Raw genomic sequence first — 19,258 nt, forward strand, 5'->3', positions numbered from 1 at the left:
ATATCTGATACCTAGATGAGAGAGCAGTATGAACTATTCAGGGCTTTATTGAATTCTATAAATTTTGTTGCTTCTTTTGCCCCATGTGAGAGAGAATACTAAGATAAATGGTAATTTCTAGACTAAAATTGAAGGAAGATTAGAAAAGCAAATTATGTATTTTCAGTGGGTATTTCAATGCTTCAGTAAACTCTGTTAAAAGTCTCCCATACAGGTTAATCATTGCCACACTGCAAACTCCTCTTTGAAAAATTTAAAGAAAAAATTTAAACTATTGCCTTCCTCAGTTTTCTCTATGTGTGGGAGCTCCCCTCTGTGTAATGATCTGTTTGAATTGGACTCTAAATTCTTTAGTCAGCCAGTGTTTCATTCTAAATGGAACTAAATTTGGCTAAATGGAAAGGTTGGTGGTCTCACCCCAGGGCTACAAAGATATCTCCCTGGCATGTGATTTTTCCCTGTTTAGTCAATGGGGTGACAGATGAAGAAATTTCTCCACTGAAGTTGATGAGGCTACCACCTATTTCTGGAAAATCTTTCTTAATCCTGGTTTTACAATTTTATGAACCTCTGCTTTACATGCAATACTTGTGTTTAGGACGATTTCAATCTTTGAACAAAATTAGAACAACAACATTTGTTGTTGTTATTGTTGTTTTTTGTGGTCGTTTTATTTATTTATTTTTTAAGATTTTATTTATTTATTTGAGAAAGAGAGAGGGAGAGAATGTGAGCCAGGGGTGGGGGCAGAGAAAAAGGGAGAGGCAGGCTTCCTGTCAAGCAAGGAGCATGATGTGAGGCTCAATCCCAGGAACCCAGAATCTCATGACCTGAGCTGAAGGCAGACACTTAACCAACTGAGCCACCCAGGTGCCCCAGAGTTGTGGTGTTTTGAATTCTTACATTGATATCGTAATATTTCAGGAAGAACCCCAAGTGATCCTGTAATCCTTCCAGATGTTTTATTTTAAACCTGAAGAAAACATGGTCAGTATCAATAAATGTTTACTGATCATCACCTGGGTAGGATTCCTGTCCCTGGCACTTTAACAAATCTGTTCCAAGTGGTCTGGATTTCCAAGTTGCCCCATTATTTGGTTTGGGAGTCAGATACTTTCCCAGTGGTGTCTTCATTATTTCCTAAGTTCGAAAATTAAATTTACGATTTTTTAAAAGACATTAACTGTGAGACAGGAGTGCTTAGTAGTTTTCATCTAGGAAGTGCTTACTATGACCTAGAAACTGTGGTGAGTCGAGTGTTTTACATACATTTCCTAATTTGAATCCCCACACCGACCCACTGAATTGGGGGATGACTCTTGTGATTCCCACTTTAGAGATGAGAGCACTGAGGGTAGTGAAGACGTGCCATTTGTTCCAGGTTGCACAGCAAAGCACAGAAACGGATTGGAATCCAGTTCTGCCTGATTCCACAGCCTCCCTGCTGCACCACATCATTCGTTTTTTTTGATAGCCTCTTGTAAATTCTCATTCGGGGCCATGATATCTCAGAACTTACGTGTCATTTGATTATACATTTTAAACCTTAGGAAACCAGGTGTGCATTGTTGAGTGTTTCCCAAGTGCTGACTGACTCTGTTCTTCACGTTTTACACGTCTCTTTTGCATGGTCTGGGTTTCCAAGTTACTTCATTAACTGATTACGTTGGTCGGACATGTTTCTGAAAGAGACTTTAACAGTGAAACTTATTTTAAATTCCCAATTATTCAGGGTATTTTGTTTAAAGATGAGAACAGCTGGCAGTTTTAATTCCATAAGTGTTGAAATATTGTGGAAAAGAGAAACCCCAAACCAGCTTGCTAACAAATGGCTTAGTGAATGAATCAGCAGGATTGTGCTCTCTCTGGTTCTTTCTGGATGTTTCCTATGTGTCCCCACAATCTGGGTGTAGTGTGATGAGTTATTCTGCTGAGAAACCAGAGTTGAAAGAATAAACAGGGTTGACAGAATAAACAGAGTAAACCCTGAGTGTGGGGGGAGGTTTGCAAGTCAGCCTCCCTGACTCACATGCCCGGCCTTTTGGGAATGTGCCCAAAGCTTTCCCTTCATGAACTGGTGGAAATGGCTTAACTCAGCCAATTTGTTTGATTTCTCATTGACTAGAGCAGCAGACCTGGGGGAGCCTAGAAAGCGGGGCAGTGAACAAATGTGCAAGTGGCCATGCTGCAGAAAGAGAGGAAGAGAGTGTCACACAGCACACACACACACACACACACACACACACACACATACATACACACACATACGCACATGCGATTAGCTAACGGAAAAGAAACGGATTTATTGTTGTTGATCATTATGGCTGACACCTCAAATTAAATGGAACATTTGTCTAAAAAATTTCCATTTTATATTTGTCAAGTGATCTCCTCTGAGGAGCTGTAAAGGCACACACCACTCCATGAGAACTGAGCGATTCATTATTAAATGAACAAGTTGGATTAAGGGGGCACCAGAAAGAGAAACTGAAGAGGGAGTTGAAAAAAGTGCTGAAAAGCAAATGGAAGCACAGACCTTGTGTGCCAAAGGGGGCGGAGGGGTCACTTAGCAGTGGGCATAGCAAAGGTAGGAGCTGAGTCTATAGCAGTGCTCCTTTTTGGGACACCCTAGGGATGGGGGCGAGTTTCCTTGTGGAGAGGAGCTGCTATCTGGGAGTGAGTTCTTAAGCCTTAAGAGCCCTTGTCAGTGTGTAGCCCTGTGCTATGGACACGTTCCAGGTGATTCAAGAAAATTATAGAAGTTTCATCATTTGTGTAGCTCCACAGCTGCATTTGGGAGCCTGGTAGGTGATGTCCCAGAGGTAGGCATGAGGGAGGGTAGGGAGCTGGTGGTCAGTAACAGGGATGCCTGTGTCTCCCAGGCTGCTTTGGAGATCACCCACAGTGACACCAGCCCCCAACCATGGGCCCCCAGTGTGCACTTGTAACATGAGTTCAGACAGATATGTTGACCCCCAGGACAGCTGCAGCTTGAGTTAATAGCAAATAATTCAGCCCTTTGGTGATGCTTTCCTAGAAATCCAGCAATGTACTCTACGTGGATCCAGTCCAGGAATTCCCTTCCTATCTGAGAGAGCAAAAGTGCATCCTTTGGCGTTTGATCATCCGCAGCCATTGGATAAAGCTTCAGGCACCAGTTTCTCTACGTTTCTTTTTCTTCTTGTCCCATGTATCCTCAAGGTTCTTCTTAGAGGGCTGTTTGTGAGACTTAGTAGGGATCTCCCCCCACATTTAGGATTTTTAGCAATTGGACCTTTCCTTGTGGTGTAAGGAAGAGATTCCTGATTTCTAATCACCAAGAAACAGAGCTACAGCTGAGACACAATGACACGTGAAAGTCAAGGTTTTGGGGGAAAGGGGAGAAAGGATGGGATATGGGTCCCAATTGGCTGACTTAGGGTCCTTTTTTCCTTTTTAGGTGTATGCATTCTTTTGATCACATATCCCAAACAAGCAGGAGGCTTTCCAGGTAACATTATCTTCTTGGCACTAAGACCCAGATTATAGAGCATGATATTACTAACAAGAGCCTCTGGACCGAAGAAGGACTTTTCTGGTACAGAGCGCATGGAAATGGAGAGCAGCAACATAGGAAGGAGCTGCTCTTTGCATCTTTTAAAGGTACTCTAGTAATTTTTTCCCTACATTCTTTTTCCCTTAATAATGTGCTTCCCTCCTGAAGCTGAGCCTCCCTTTTCCACGTGAAGTCAGTATTTCCTTCTGCCTTTATGATAGCCTTAGAGACGTTCTCCTGCTGGACAGAGATGGATTTCACATTAGGAGAAGAGCACTTCAGAACACCATAGAATGGCCAGGGTTCTATTTATTTACTTTAGAGGTGGTGGCAGCTAAGGAAGAAGGTTCAAAAGATACAAAGTTGTGCATGAATTATGATGTGATATGTTCAGCTTTTAGCTCACCACTGGGCAGACCTTCAAAGTTAGTTTTCAATGGACTTTTCTCAGGGGGCCACACCATCCTTTTCCAAATGTGAGTTTGAGGATGCTTCCCATCTTACATCACTCACAAATAACTGCCAGAGGAACAAGAAACAAAAACTATACAATTTATAGTTCACCCTCTTTGATGTAAGGTGGGATGGGGGTTGCAAAGCAAGGGCTTCTGAATAGAATGTAGTTGGATTGCTATAGAAAGCAAACTCTTATTTCCTTGAGAAGAGAGCAAGCGGCATTAGCTAATTAAAAATATTAGAAAGCCTTTGCTCAGATTCAGTTGAGCTTGATTTTTGGGTCATGGTGGGGGAGGGGAAGAGGAAAGAAACCCAACAGCCTGTGCCAAGGGTTTGCTGAACATGTTTAAAAAAAAAAAAAATGCTGACGGGCATTAAATTAAGTAACAACTGAAGATTACACAAGAGTAAACATTGCTGCTAATGTTTGACTAAAAGCTAACTGAGGGCTCTAAGTGACTCCAGTTAATTTACACATCATGCCAATAACAGCCCCAGGGGAAGGGGGGGCTGCTAAAGGTGGGGGAGACTTTTATAGCCAGAAGCCACATTTTTAAATTTAGAAAAAGAAAACTAGAGCTGAAGGGACTGCTTAAGAAACTTCAGGGAAGGAGAGACAGAAAAAGAGAGAAAGGGGAATTGTGTGTCTGTGCCTGCTGGGCTTGGGGGGACGTGTAACTTTTAAATAACTCTTCTAGGAGGAGGGAGTGTGCTAGGATCAAAGAGTTAACTGTTCCTGTGGGACAGGAGTCTTAATAAATTCTACACTGTGCCAAGAGGTCCATCCATCCCAAATGAAAGAGTGTAAATTCCCCCGTGAGATCAAATAAAATTGATTTAACTTTGCAACATTTCGCTTCAAGTTAAAGTGTACAGCAAATGATGTTAAAATTATAGTCCCTGTTCAGCACAGCCTCTTCTGATATACTTTTAGATGGCTTTAAAATGGGATGTGTCGTTTATTTAGTACCATAGCAGTTGATATCCTTAGATGGGAGTTTCATCATGTGCTTTATTTTTCTGGGGCATTGGGGATGACCATAATTGCCGAACAATTCAATGGAATGGAATGGGCCAACTCAGCACTTTTTGCTACATTTTTTGCGTGATATCTAAAATCTTCTTTCTCGTTGCAGTATGTTTAGGAAAGTAAGTCATTTAACCCTCCTATTTCCTGGGCTTGAATAATTCTCTTAATAAGGCATAAAACGTTTGCCCTCTTTACATTAACATGTCATTGTGAAGGAAATAGCTTGGTTTAGAATGTCAGGGTTTAGGTCCTGTTGTCTGATGCTTGACAATCTTCAGAGGATACTCAAGGAAATCCAGCCTCTCCAGAGACCCTCTTTCTTCTCACGTTTTTGTCTTCTCTCAGGCAAAGGCAAAAATATCTGCTGTGCTAGGCCAGTCTTGAGTTTAATCTTGGAGTCTCAAAAATAAACAGTGGTAAGGTCTGGATAACATTGATGGACATTTCTGGGTTTGCCCAGATGAAACTTTAAAAATGCTAAAAGCCACCAAAATCTCGGCTCTTTCCCTTAATTGTCCTGGATTATCAGACTGGAGAAGTGGAATGGGCGGGTATGTTCCAGTACTATTAAATCTTGTGCAAACTTTACTGATACCAGCCTTTTGCCTCTGGCAGCCCATTCTGCTTTCCAGCATTCTCCAGGGACCCTCACAGCATGCCAGAAATCAAATACCCTGTCTGCTGGGGCAGCTCTGATGCTAAAGAAGCTAGAAGAAAAAACAAAAAGCAAAAAACAAAAAACAAACAAACAAACAAATGCTGTCTCATCCTTTCCACATTGTCCGTTTGACTCACTTTATGACTTTTCTTGCCAGATCCAAAACTTGATGGCCAACCTGACTAAGGTCACCAGCCCCATGGAGCTATTTTAAAAAATTAAAATCACTTGGCATTTTCAGTTCTTGTCATTTGTGAGTTTGCTCAAATATTCTGATGAGCAATTCTCAAAGACGAAGGTGGGCTAACCACAGCAAAACTGAAAGTGGCACTTCACAGTGACTAGAATCAGTAGACATTGGTTTGGTTCCTCATATACTCCAGACCTGATGTTGAAAACAAAGATGAGTCTCCCCCATGTCTACTGGGTTGGTTTGTCAAGGAAACTTAAGGGATGTCTAAGGGGGATTGGCCTTTCATGAACAACTCACTGTAATTCACAAAGCGTTTGACATGAATTGGTGATTACAGATATGGTCACACTGTATGAACGAACAGCCTGGTTATGATGATGTGGCATTTCCTGTCCTTATCGTCAACAGAAAATAGGATGTCAGGTTACAGTTATCTGGCTCTTGTGCTCTTCTACTTTGACCCCCAAAGAGTAATTTATGTAATTTCTCGAAACTCTGAATCATAAAGGCACGGAGTGGTGAATGGTGGTATAATAATGAGAAGAGCCAAAATCTATTGTGAATTGACTATGTGCACTAGTCTACTTACTATGTGTACTACTGCTCCAAATCCCATGACCTTGGTACTACTGCTCTCCCACTGCAAAGTCTAGGAAGTGAGGCCCTGGGAGGTAAGCCAAGGGTCTATAGTCATCCAGCAGTTGGCAGAGGAGGCTGGATTTAGTCACAACTGTCTACATCTAGTCTTAAGCTCCCCCAGGGGGAGGAGAAGTCATCATTGCATCTCCAGGCATCCACATGTACATGCTTATCATTTTAGTTCCACTGGAGCCCATTGTCTAAGCCATCTAGGCATGTCCCAACACTATATACTAGAGGTTGAGGAGAGATTGGATTTCCTGAAGCCACATCAAACTCCATTCTCCATGATGCCTAAAAGAAAATCCGCCTCTTTCCATCTCTTCCCACAATTTAGAACATTTTTTAAAAAGATTTTTATGCACTCAGAGAGAGAGAGCATGTGTGTGAGCACATGAGTGGATGAGGGGCAGAAGGAGAGAGAGAATCTCAACCAGATTTCATGCGCACAGAGCCCGACTCAGGGCTCAATCTCAAGATCCTGACATCATGACCCGAGCCAAAATCGAGAGTTGGATGCTTAATCGGCTGCATCACTCAGGCGCTCATACACGCACTTCATTTTTTATTTTATTTTATTTTTTAGACTTTATTTATTTATTTATTTGAGTGAGAGAGAGAGAGAGAGAGTACAAGCAGCAGGTACAGCAGGGAGAGGGAGAAGCAGACTCCCACTGAGCAGAGAGCTCAACGTGGGACTTGATCCCAGGACCCTGGGATCATGACCTGAACTGAAGGCAGATGCTTAACCGACTGAGTCACCCAGGCACCCTCATTAGAATAGAATATTTTATTGGAAAGGACTAATAGTTACACTGAGCTTACGACACATCAGAAAATATCCAAAGTACTTAACGTGTATTATTCCTTTTATTTTTAAAACTGTAGGAAATGGGTAGTGTTTTATTGCCATTTTATGTTTGAGTAAACTAAGCACAGATAGGTCAGTCATGTCACTTGCTTCAAGTTACCAAGTTAGGGGGACACAGAGATAAACTGCCTCCCAAGCAGCAGCCTGGTCCCATGGTCCATGGTCTTAACACTGCTCTCTGTCTCCAATGAGTGGAGGGCTAGCCATGAGAGTCAGGCTTCAGGCAAATACTGTGGGCCGAGTTCTAGCACAGCTGATTGTGGAATTGGCCGTTTTATCACTAATGAGAGCAGCATGGCCTGAGTCCCCACCCCTTCCAGCGGCATGTTCCAGGACAAACACCAGGGAAGGACCCACAGGGGCCCAACTTAGTCTCCCAGCAGCTGAGACGGGGGTGATTTTTAACTCTTACTTTTCTTCTCTAGGCCTTGGTTCTCCTGCCTCAGAACAAAGGCATGACAACAATGGCTTCTTTTATTAGTGGTGTTTTCCAGTTTACAAAGCAATCTCTCACACATTTCCTCATGCGATATGAGCCTCACCAAAGTTCTACAAGGTGTGATTGTGCAAGAAAGATCTTTAAGAAGCTTGAAGCTAAAAGGACATAAAACTTTGCTTTTTGATTCTGAGCCAAAACACGTTTCAACCATATCCCTAATTCTTTCTGCAGTAGAAATAATCCGTAAGAGCAAGTTTGCCTGTCATGCGGTGATTTCCATGGTAGAACATGACCCTTTTCATAAAACCTTCTCCTTGTTGCTTACAGCAGGTCCCTGTGTAGTAGTGCAGCTGGCCACAGAAGCCAGCCACGGGAACTGGTGAAGAGCACGCACGTGCTCACTCGTGTGTTCAAGCACGTGTGTAATTTGTGCTTGAATCCACTTGTCCTGGTAAGCATCTTCTAGCTGTAGGTGGGGGTGGGGGGCCAGCACTAGTTATGTTTAAAAGCACAGAGTGGAGCTGGAGCTCACAGGCTGGGCAGCAAGGACAAGCAACCATACAGAGAAGTGTGCTTCAAATAAGTCGGGCTGGGAGCCTGGGTGGCTCAGTGGGTTAAAGCCTCTGCCTTCAGCTCAGGTCATGATCTGAGGGTCCTGGGATTGAGCCCCACATTGGACTTTCTGCTCTGCAGAAAGCCTGCTTCCCCTCTCTCTCTGCATGCCTCTCTGCCTACTTGTGATGTCTCTCTCTCTCTGTCAAATAAATAAATAAATAAAATAAGTTGCGCTTTGGTTTCCACCCTTGTGATTGTACAGAAGTGTTGCTGCTTCTTAAAGAAAAGAAATGAGCAAGACCTGTTGATAGTGAGAGGGGACAGCCTGGGCACTTTTCCCAGATCTGAATCTGTGACCTGCAAGCAGGCTCTTACCACATATTCTCAGGTCATGGCTGGCCAGCTGGTAAAGTGATCCTAAGAAAAGCTAAAATCCTGTGCTCCAACCAGGTGGAGGGAAGTCTGGGGAAGGAGGGAAAGAAAATGGCAAAAAAAAAAAAAAAAAAAAGAAAGAAAGAGAAAGAAAAAAAAAACATGAGAAAGGCAAACCCACAAAGCATTCTTCTAAGAAGGCTGTAAGCTCAAGTTGACCAGCAAGGCCCCAGAAGGCCCATATGGGCAGGTTAATGTCCCTAAAATCAAGCAGGAGCCAGTAATAATGGGGTCAGGCGAGTAGAAAGTTCCAGATGCTGAGGAAGTCTGCACAGTGCACCACTAGGTGCAGCAGTCGCTCAGCATAGAGGCCTGGCTCCCCAGCTCTGGGCACACACTCTGGGGCCAGAGAGACAGACTCTGCTTCTCATAAAGCCTTGTCCTCCCTCTGGGACAGGTCCCTGGAGAATCAGGAGGGCTTTACAGTAAAATCAAGCATTATCTCTACTTACTGGTTTCTGGAGGCCGGGTTAGAAGCCGGTTGCCTGGTGATTGCCTGCAGCTGGCTTGGTCTTTGTTGGCAGGGACCAGGGCGGAGGAGGAACTGTTTCTATGTGCCCTGTGAGCCGTGACCTAGGAGTTGTGTGGCAGTTGTGAGACACAGCCGCATCTGCTGCGGTGACCGGGGCCCAGACTTGCAGCCCTGTGTGTTATCACTTACCTTCCTTTGGTGGTTTGGGTCTGCACCTCTTTAGGGGAACAAACTAAATCTGACCGGTTTCCGAGCTTGGCGGTCACTGCCAAGGGCTTGCCTGCCTGTTGCGCTGCTCTTTCTTTTTCTAAAGTAGTAGTGCCGGCTTCTATTACACTGGTTTCTATTTCTGTAAAAAACATTGTAGAACTGCTTTCCTCATCGTTCTCACTAAAAATTAATGTTCCCTTCCCTTCTGCACTGGAAGGGCTGACCCACATTCACCCGATCTGCTCCCTCTGTGAATGCTGCCAGCGCCCGGCCGGTGGCTGCCATCAGACGTTCCGCCCTGGCCAGCACATGTTTTTAAATGACTGTGCAGTACCTGTGGTTATAAAAACAAATGGACCTAGACGAGGTCCCAGCAGGCCACGAGGGATACACCCACGTTCTCTGTCCCTGCTGAGCTGGGCTCTCCCTTGGAGTCTCCTCGTCAAAACTCCACACGACCTCATGTGACTATTCTCGTACTCAGAATGCTTTATGGGGCTCCTAGACTGGAAAAGGGTGCAGAGGGAGTCTGGTTCCGAGCATGGGCTTGGGGGTCAACAATAGGCGTGGACTCCGATGCAGTCACTTACTGAGTATGTGCTCCTCTGAGTACGTTTCTTAACCTCTGTGCCTCAGTTTTCCCACTTACAAAATGGGGCAGCAGCAACATCAGTCTGTATAGGGTTCTTGGGAGGATTGTGTGAAACAATGAGTGTAAAGTACTTAGCACAGGGCCTGATAGAGGGACAGATGTTACTTTAATGTACATTTTGCTATTTGTTATTATCTCCTCGTTTTCTCCAGAAAGTAGCTGATCTTAGTGCACGTCTGCTTCTGTGTATGGGGAGGTCTGATGATTTGGAGGATGTGTAGAGGGGAGCCACTATGAAGCAAATGCCGCATTTGACTCATTACCATTATCAACCAGCAGCAGCCCCTGGTCCGCTCGCCCTGACTCCCTCACATAGGCCATACTAAGCTGGAGCCCAGGAGAAGACAGAGTACGGACGGCTCCAGAACTCTCGTGGGAAGAGACTTGGTTATTCATCATGGTGTCAACTCAGCATCACCAGGCTGGCACATTGCACATGGGAGATGGCTGGGTACTGGCAGGCGATGCCCAAGGCATCACTGGAATCTCATGGCACCGTGAACCAGAGCCTTTCCCCTACTGGTGAACATTTGTAGCCCAGGGCTTAGTAGGTACCTGTGAGAAGGCTGGTGATGAAAATGTCCATCGTTTGCTTCCAGCGCTGCAATTTGTTCCTGTAGGTCGAGCCACAGATTCAAGTGAGTCCACAGTGCCAGCCACAAACAGCAGACCTGTGTGTAGAGAGGCAGAGAGACAGACCTGGGTGTAGACGCAGTGAAACACCATTTAAATTAGTGATTGGCAAACCAGGAGCCCTCATGGCACCCACCTCGGGAAAGCTGGACTAAGTGAAGAGCCTTTCTCAATGAAGGACCAAGTTAGCCAATAAGAAGGTTCTCCATTTTAACTTTTCCTTATGCAGGTTTTTAAAACAAAAAAAGCAAAATAAACCAAAAAGATGTCATGCCCCGCTCTGTGTGGACTGCTAAATAAATGTCTAATTGATAAACCAGTAACCAGGGCATAGTAAGAGAAACAAAACAAAACAAAACAAAACTCATGAGATAAATAAGGCAACTTCTTTGTGTGACATGCAATTCAGGTATTTTGTGCTTGAGGTAGTAGCCTTTAGTGATCAACTCCAGACCAAGGCGGATTATGAAGTCTGCGTGTCTGTGGGTTTGAATTTAAGCTGACCAAATGCCCTTTTCTCCCACCTTCCTTCTCACTTGTCTCCAGGATAAGAATTGATAAGAGCTACAAATGTTCTTCCAGGACTCGCTATTAATCATACATGTTGAGGGGCCTTGACAAAGATAAAATGTTCTATATAGGTACAGCGGTAGTTCGGAGAGTTTTCTGCATCGGGTGAGACTCAGAGTTTTCCTTAAACACTGCAATCTCTTCGTCTTCCAGCTGTTCCAGGGCAGACCCGAGTTCCATGCTCTATCTTTTCAATGTGGCAAGCCTCAAGGGTAGATTAAGTTAGGCAATTTATCCCCTTTTATGTTCTGTATTCACAGACAGCACTCCGACGGGGTAACATAAAACCACAGATAGGTTTCTTTACAACCGTATTTAAGCGAACCAGGAAAGTGGCCCACGCCATGTATGTGTGGCAGCGGGAAGAGAGGGATCACGGGAGAACATGGATGTTAAAAGAAATGATGAAAATGAGAAACCTTCCTAGCTGCTCCAGACCTTACGCTTAAAGGCACATTTCTTTGGCGCCTTATATGTTTCTGAAATTTGTTCTCAGGCCTTGGATCTCCCCCAAGGTGTTGATGTTGCGTTTTGACTCAGTAGGGGCCATCCCTCCCCAGACCTTCCAGTCCTTGCCCGCAGACCACACGCTCACACTATTCAGCAGTCAGATGACAGAGAGGAAAGGTTCAGAGAGGATCATTTCTCAGAACTTGCTGGCTTATCTCCTCTCCAGTGTGTTACTGACACTGGAGATGTATAAAACCTGTAAAAATATGTTGGGACTCTGCGATGCCTGTGTGTGTGCATACCCCCCCCACACACACATGCACATACCTGTGTCATTGGCACTCCATGCCATGCGGGCCGCCCTTCCTGCTGGCTCCTCTACCTTGTCAGGCTTGCCTGGGCATGTCGGCCCGACTGAAGTCAGGCCAAGTTTCACGGGAGGAATTTCCCTGTGTCTGGAGCTGGAGTTCAGGTTTGCTGACATGGAGACTGATCTGTTGGTCGTCAGCAAAGAAAACATGGCTTTTGAAGGAGCAGCGGAGGACATTAGAAACAGCAGCAGCTAGTTGCTAGTTGCTAATGGCTGGCTTTAGTTCCATTTGGAAGCTTGAGAAATAAAAATGCTATGGAGAACATATAGGGACAGAAAACGTTCAGAGGCCCAGGGGTTGAGAGTAAGAATAAGGAGACTGATTTCAAGAAGCACATAATTTCTCAATATTAGAAATAACCTGTCTGGTTTGAGGTGGCGGTTATTTGATTGTATATGTTTGTCAAAATTCATAGAACTGTGTCCTAAAAAGGAGGAATTCTACCATATGTAAATTATAACTATTTAAAAATAATTAATTAAAGGAAGACCCCAACTCTGTCTATTAAATTGGCAAATGTTTTAAACAATGAAACAGATAATTACATATTTAGAAGAAACTTCAGGAAAAAAAGTATTATACACTGTTCAGGGGAAATGTAAAGATATTTGAATTTTTCTGGTTGGAAATGTGGCAGTGTATATCCAAAGACTTAAAGCCATGGGTAATATATTACATGATAATTCCTCTTCTAGGAATCTCTCCTTAGAAAATTTTCAAGGAGTTTAAAGATCTAGGTACAAGGATGTTTACTGCAGTGTTATAACAGAAAAAAAATTCAAAAGTAGGTTTATTTCATTATAATTCATCTGTAGGCAATAAGAATTATGTTTTCAAAAATATTTAAGACCAGAAAAATGTAAAAAATTAATGTAAAGTGAAATAAATAGGATTCAAAGCTACACATGCAACATGCTTTTACCTTCTGTTAAAAAAATGCGTTTGGTTATATATATGTATATATACAGAAGTACAAACGGAAAAAAGACTGGAAGGATTTGCACAAATAAAGTGTTAGTGTCTCTCAGGATAGTGGAATTAATGGTAATTTTAAAAATTATCTTTATTTGGTACTTCCCCAGATTTTCTGCTGAAAGAATGTATTAACTTTATGATCAGAAACATAAATATTATTTTTGTAATTTTCTTTGCTATCAAGGGCTCCCCCTGCTGCTCACCTAAAAAATTATGGCGGGTTGGCCTCCTACTGCTTATTTCTGATTTTCCTCATCTTCCAAAAAGTTCTGCTCTTGATCTTGATCTGCTCTCTACCTGTTACTTGTCTTAGGAGCAAACTCTTGGAATGGTGTGTCAAGTTCTAGTCTTTTTGTAAAAATTGCGATGTAATTCACATACATGAGTCATTGATTTGAAGTGTAAGATTGAATGTGTGCGTGTATATATGTGTTTAGTATATTCACAAAATGGTGCAACTGTTTAATATCTAATTCTCTAACATTTCCACCATTCCCAAAGAAACCTCATAACCATTACCAATGACTTCCCATCATTCCCTTGTCCAGTGCCTGGTAAACACTAAGTTACTTTCTGTGCCTATGGATTTGCCTATTTGGATATTACATTTAAATGGAATCATACTATATGCGGTCTTTTCTGTCTGGTTTCTTTCACTTAGCATAATGTTTTCAAGGTTATAATCCCTGTTGTAACATGTATCAGAACTTCATTTATTTTTTTTCAGTTTTAGTTATTTTCATCACTTTTCTTTGTGATCCAGATCATTTTTTTTGGAAAAAAAAAAAAGATTTTATTTTATTTTTTTTAGGTTTTTTAAAAATTTTTAAAAATCTTTTATAAACATATATTTTTATCCCCAGGGGTACAGGTCTGTGAATCGCCAGGTTTACACACTTCACAGCACTCACCATAGCACATACCTTCCCCAATGTCCATAACCCCAACCCCCTTCTCCCAAACCCCCTCCCCCCAGCAACCCTCAGTTTGTTTTGTGAGATTAAGAGTCACTTATGGTTTATCTCCCTCCCAGTCCCATCCTGTTTCATTTGTTCTTCTCCCACCCCCTTAACTCCCCCATGTTGCATCTCCACTTCCTCATACCAGGGAGATCATATGGTAGTTGTCTTTCTCCGATTGACTTATTTTGCTAAGCATGATACCCTCTAGTTCCATCCACGTTGTCGCAAATGGCAAGATTTCATTTCTTTTGATGGCTGCATAGTATTCCATTGTGTATATATACCATATCTTCTTGACCCATTCATCTGTTGATGGACATCTAGGTTCTTTCCATAGTTTGCTATTGTAGATATTGCTGCTATAAAAATTCGGGTGCATGTGCCCCTTCGGATCACTACGTTTGTATCTTTAGGGTAAATACCCAGTAGTGCAATTGCTGGGTCATAGGGTAGCTCTATTTTCAACTTTTTGAGGAACCTCCATGCTGTTTTCCAGAGTGGTTGCACCAGCTTGCATTCCCACCAACAGTGTAGGAGGGTTCCCCTTTCTCCGCATCCTCGCCAGCATCTGTCATTTCCTGACTTGTTGATTTTAGCCATTCTGACTGGTGTGAGGTGGCATCTCATTGTGGTTTTGATTTGTATTTCCCTGATGCCGAGTGATATGGAGCACTTTTTCATATGTCTGTTGGCCATCTGGATGTCTTCTTTGCAGAAATGTCTGTTCACGTCTTCTGCCCATTTCCTGATTGGATTATTTGTTCTTTGAGTGTTGAGTTTGTTCTTTATAGATTTTGGACACTAGCCCTTTATCTGATATGTTGTTTGCAAATATCTTCTCCCATTCTGTCAGTTGTCTTTTGATTTTGTTAACTGTTTCCTTTGCTGTGCAAAAGCTTTTGATCTTGATAAAATCCCAATAGTTCATTTTTGCCCTTGCATCCTTTGCCTTTGGTGATGTTCCTAGGAAGATGTTGCTGCAGCTGAGGTCGAAGAGGTTGCTGCCTGTGTTCTCCTCAAGGATTTTGATGGAATCCTTTCTCACACTGAGGTCCTTCATCCATTTTGAGTCTATTTTTGTGTGTGGTGTAAGGAAATGGTCCAATTTCATTTCCCAACACCATTTATTGAAGAGGCTGTCTTTTTCCCATTGGACATTCTTTCCTGCTTTGTCGAAGATTAGTTGACCAAAGTGTTGAGGGTCTATTTCTGGGCTCTCTATTCTGTTCCATTGATCTATGTGTCTGTTTTTGTGCCAGTACCATTCTGTCTTGATGATGACAGCTTTGTAATAGAGCTTGAAATCCAGAATTGTGATGCCACCAACTTTGGCTTTCTTTTTCAGTATTCCTTTGGCTATTTGAGGTCTTTTCTGGTTCCATATAAATTTTAGGACTATTTATTCCATTTCTTTGAAAAAATGGATGGTATTTTGATAGGAATTGCATTAAATGTGTTGATTGCTTTAGGTAGCATAGACATTTTCACAATATTTGTTCTTCGAATCCATGAGCATGGAACATTTTTCCATTTCTTTGTGTCTTCCTCAATTTCTTTCATGAGTACTTTATAGTTTTCTGAGTATAGATTCTGTGCCTCTTTGGTTAGGTTTATTCCTAGGTATCTTATAGTTTTGGGTGCAATTGTAAATGGGATTGACTCCTTAATTTCTCTTTCTTCTGTCTTGCTGTTGGTGTAGAGAAATGCAACTGATTTCTGTGCATTGATTTTATATCCTGACACTTTACTGAATTCCTGTATAAGTTCTAACAGTTTTGGAGTGGAGTCTTCTGGGTTTTCCACATATAGTATCCTATCATCTGTGAAGAGTGATAGTTTCACTTCTTCTTTGCCGATTTGGATGCCTTTAATTTCCTTTTGTTGTCTGATTGCTGAGGCTAGGATTTCTAGTCCTATGTTGAATAGCAGTGGTGATAATGGACATCCCTGCCGTGTTCCTGACCTTAGCGGAAAAGCTTTCAGTTTTTCTCCATTGAGAATTATATTTGCAGTGGGTTTTTCATAGATGGCTTTGATAATATTGAGGTATGTGCCCTCTATTCCTACACTTTGAAGAGTTTTGATTAGGAAGGGATGCTGTACTTTGTCAAACACTTTTTCAGCATCCATTGAGAGTATTGCATGGTTCTTGTTCTTTCTTTTATTAATGTGTTGTATCACATTGGTTGATTTGTGGATGTTGAACCAAACTTGCAGCCCTGGAATAAATCCCACTTGGTCGTGGTGAATAATCCTTTTATGTACTGTTGGATCTTATTGGCTAGTATTTTGGTGAGAATTTTCGCATCTGTGTTCATCAAGGATATTGGTCTATAGCTCTCTTTTTTGATGGGATCCTTGTCTGGTTTTGGGATCAAGGTGTGCTGGCCTCATAAAATGAGTTTGGAAGTTTTCCTTCCATTTCTATTTTTTGGAACAGTTTCAGGAGAATAGGAATTCGTTCTTCTTTAAATGTTTGGTAGAATTCCCCCGGGAAGCCGTCTGGCCCTGGGCTTTTGTTTGTTTGGAGATTTTTGATGATTGTTTCAATCTCTTTACTGGTTATGGGTCTGTTCAAGTTTTCTATTTCTTCCTGGTTCAGTTGTGGTAGTTTATATGTCTCTAGGAATGCATCCATATTGTCAAATTTGTTGGCATAGAGTTTCTCATAGTATGTTCTTATAATTGTCTGTATCTCTTTGGTATTAGTGTGATTTCTCCTCTTTCATTCATGATTTTATTTATTTGGGTCCTTCCTCTTTTCTTTTTAATAAGTCTGGCCAGGGGTTTATCAATCTTTTTAATTCTTATTAATTCTTATTAATTTAATTCTTTAATTCTTATTAATCTTTTTAATTCTTTCAAAGAACCAGCTCCTAGTTTTGTTGATTTGTTCTATTGTTTTTTTGGTTTCTATTTCATTGATTTCTGCTCTGATCTTTATGATTTCTCTTCTGCTGGGTTTAGGGTTTCTTTCTTGTTCTTTCTCCAACTCCGTTAGGTGTACGGTTAGGTTGTGTACCTGAGACCTTTCTTGTTTCTTGAGAAAGGCTTGAACTGCTATATATTTTCCTCTCAGGACTGCCTTTGTTGTGTCCCACAGATTTTGAATCATTGTGTTTTCATTATCATTTGTTTCCATGAATTTTTTCAATTCTTCTTTAATTTCCTGGTTGATCCATTCATTCTTTAGAAGGATGCTGTTTAGTCTCCGTGTATTTGGGTTCTTTCCAAATTTCCTCTTGTGATTGAGTTCTAGCTTTAGAGCATTGTGGTCTGAAAATATGCAGGGAACGATCCCAATCTTTTGATACCCGTTGAGGCCTGATTTAGGACCGAGGATGTGATCTATTCCGGAGAATGTTCCATGTGCACTAGAGAAGAATGTGTATTCTGTTGCTTTGGGATGAAATGTTCTGAATATATCTGTGATGTCCATCTGGTCCACTGTGTCATTTAAGGCCTTTATTTCCTTGTGGATCTTTTGCTTGGATGATCTGTCCATTTCAGTGAGGGGAGTGTTAAATTCCCCTACTATTATTGTATTATTATTATTGATGTGTTTCTTTGATTTTGTTATTAATTGGTTTATATAGTTGGCTGCTCCCACGTTAGGGGCATAGATATTTAAAATTATTAGATCTTCTTGTTGGACAGATCCTTTGAGTATGATATAGTGTCCTTCCTCATCTCTTATTATAGTCTTTGGCTTAAAATCTAATTGATCTGATATAAGGATTGCCACTCCTGCTTTCTTCTGATGTCCATTAGCATGGTAAATTCTTTTCCACCCCCCCCACTTTAAATCTGGAGGTGTCTTTGGGTTCAAAATGAGTTTCTTATAGGCAACATATAGATGGGTTTTGTTTTTTTATCCGTTCTGATACCTTGTGTCTTTTGATTGGGGCATTTAGCCCATTAACATTCAGGGAAACTATTGAGAGATATGAATTTAGTGACATTGTATTGCCTGTAATGTAACTGTTACTGTATATTGTCTTCATTCCTTTCTGATCTACTACTTTTAGGCTCTCTCTGCTTAGAGGACCCCTTTCAATATTTCCTGTAGAGCTGGTTTGGTGTTTGCAAATTCTTTCAGTTTTTGTTTGTCCTGGAAGCTTTTAATCTCTCCTTCTATTTTCAATGATAGCCTAGCTGGATATAGTATTCTTGGCTGCATGTTTTTCTTGTTTAGTGTTCTGAATATATCATGCCAGCTCTTTCTGGCCTGCCAGGTCTCTGTGGATAAGTCTGCTGCCAGTCTAATATTTTTACCATTGTATGTTATAGACTTCTTTTCCCGGGCTGCTTTCAGGATTTTCTCTTTGTCACTAAGACTTGTAAATTTTACTATTAGGTGATGGGGTGTGGGCCTATTCTTATTGATTTTGAGGTGGGTTCTCTGCACCTCTTGGATTTTGATGCTTGTTCCCTTTTCCATATTGGGGAAATTCTCTCCAATAATTCTCTCCAATATACCTTATGCTCCCCTCTCTCTTTCTTCTTCTGGAATCCCAATTATTCTAATGCTGTTTCTTCTTATGGTGTCACTTATCTCTCGAATTCTCCCCTCGTGGTCCAGTAGCTGTTTGTCCCTCTTTTGCTCAGCTTCTTTATTCTCTGTCATTTGGTCTTCTATATCTCTAATTCTTCCTTCTGCCTCATTTATCCTAGCAGTGAGAGCCTCCATTTTTGATTACATCTCATTAATAGGTTTTTTTATTTCAACTTGGTTAGATTTTAGTTCTTTTATTTTTCCAGAAAGGGATTTTATATCTCCCGAGAGGGTTTCTCTAATATCTTCCATGCCTTTGTCAAGCCTGGCTAGAACCTTGAGAATCGTCATTCTGAACTCTAGATCTGACATATTACCAACGTCTGTATTGATTAGGTCCCTAGCCTTTGGTACTGCTTCTTGTTCTTTTTTTTTGTGGTAAATTTTTCCGCCTTGTCATTTTGTCCAGATAAGAATATATGAAGGAGCAAGTAAAATACTAAAAGGGTGGCAAAGACCCCAGGAAAATACGCTTTAACCAAATCAGAAGAGATCCCAAATCATGGGGGGGAGACAGGGGATAAAGAGAGGTTCAGAAAAAAAAAAAAAAAAGAAAGAATTAAAAAAAGAAAACAAATAAAGAAAATATATATATATACA

The 19,258-nt window shown here is 41.6% G+C and overlaps 1 long non-coding RNA gene across 1 annotated transcript; it reads right to left on the minus strand.

The window, feature by feature from the left end:
• Nucleotides 1-830: 830 nt before the first annotated feature.
• On the minus strand, nt 831-9,370 carry LOC116574441. Its single transcript, XR_004279313.1, has 4 exons — nt 9,261-9,370; nt 8,752-8,838; nt 1,520-1,692; nt 831-1,140 (listed from the first exon to the last, which is right to left on the minus strand). It is a non-coding gene; the product is annotated as an uncharacterized LOC116574441 (long non-coding RNA).
• Nucleotides 9,371-19,258: the final 9,888 nt, after the last annotated feature.

Source organism: Mustela erminea, chromosome 15 (assembly GCF_009829155.1).
Source record: "Mustela erminea isolate mMusErm1 chromosome 15, mMusErm1.Pri, whole genome shotgun sequence".
Classification (NCBI taxonomy): Eukaryota; Metazoa; Chordata; class Mammalia; order Carnivora; family Mustelidae; genus Mustela; species Mustela erminea.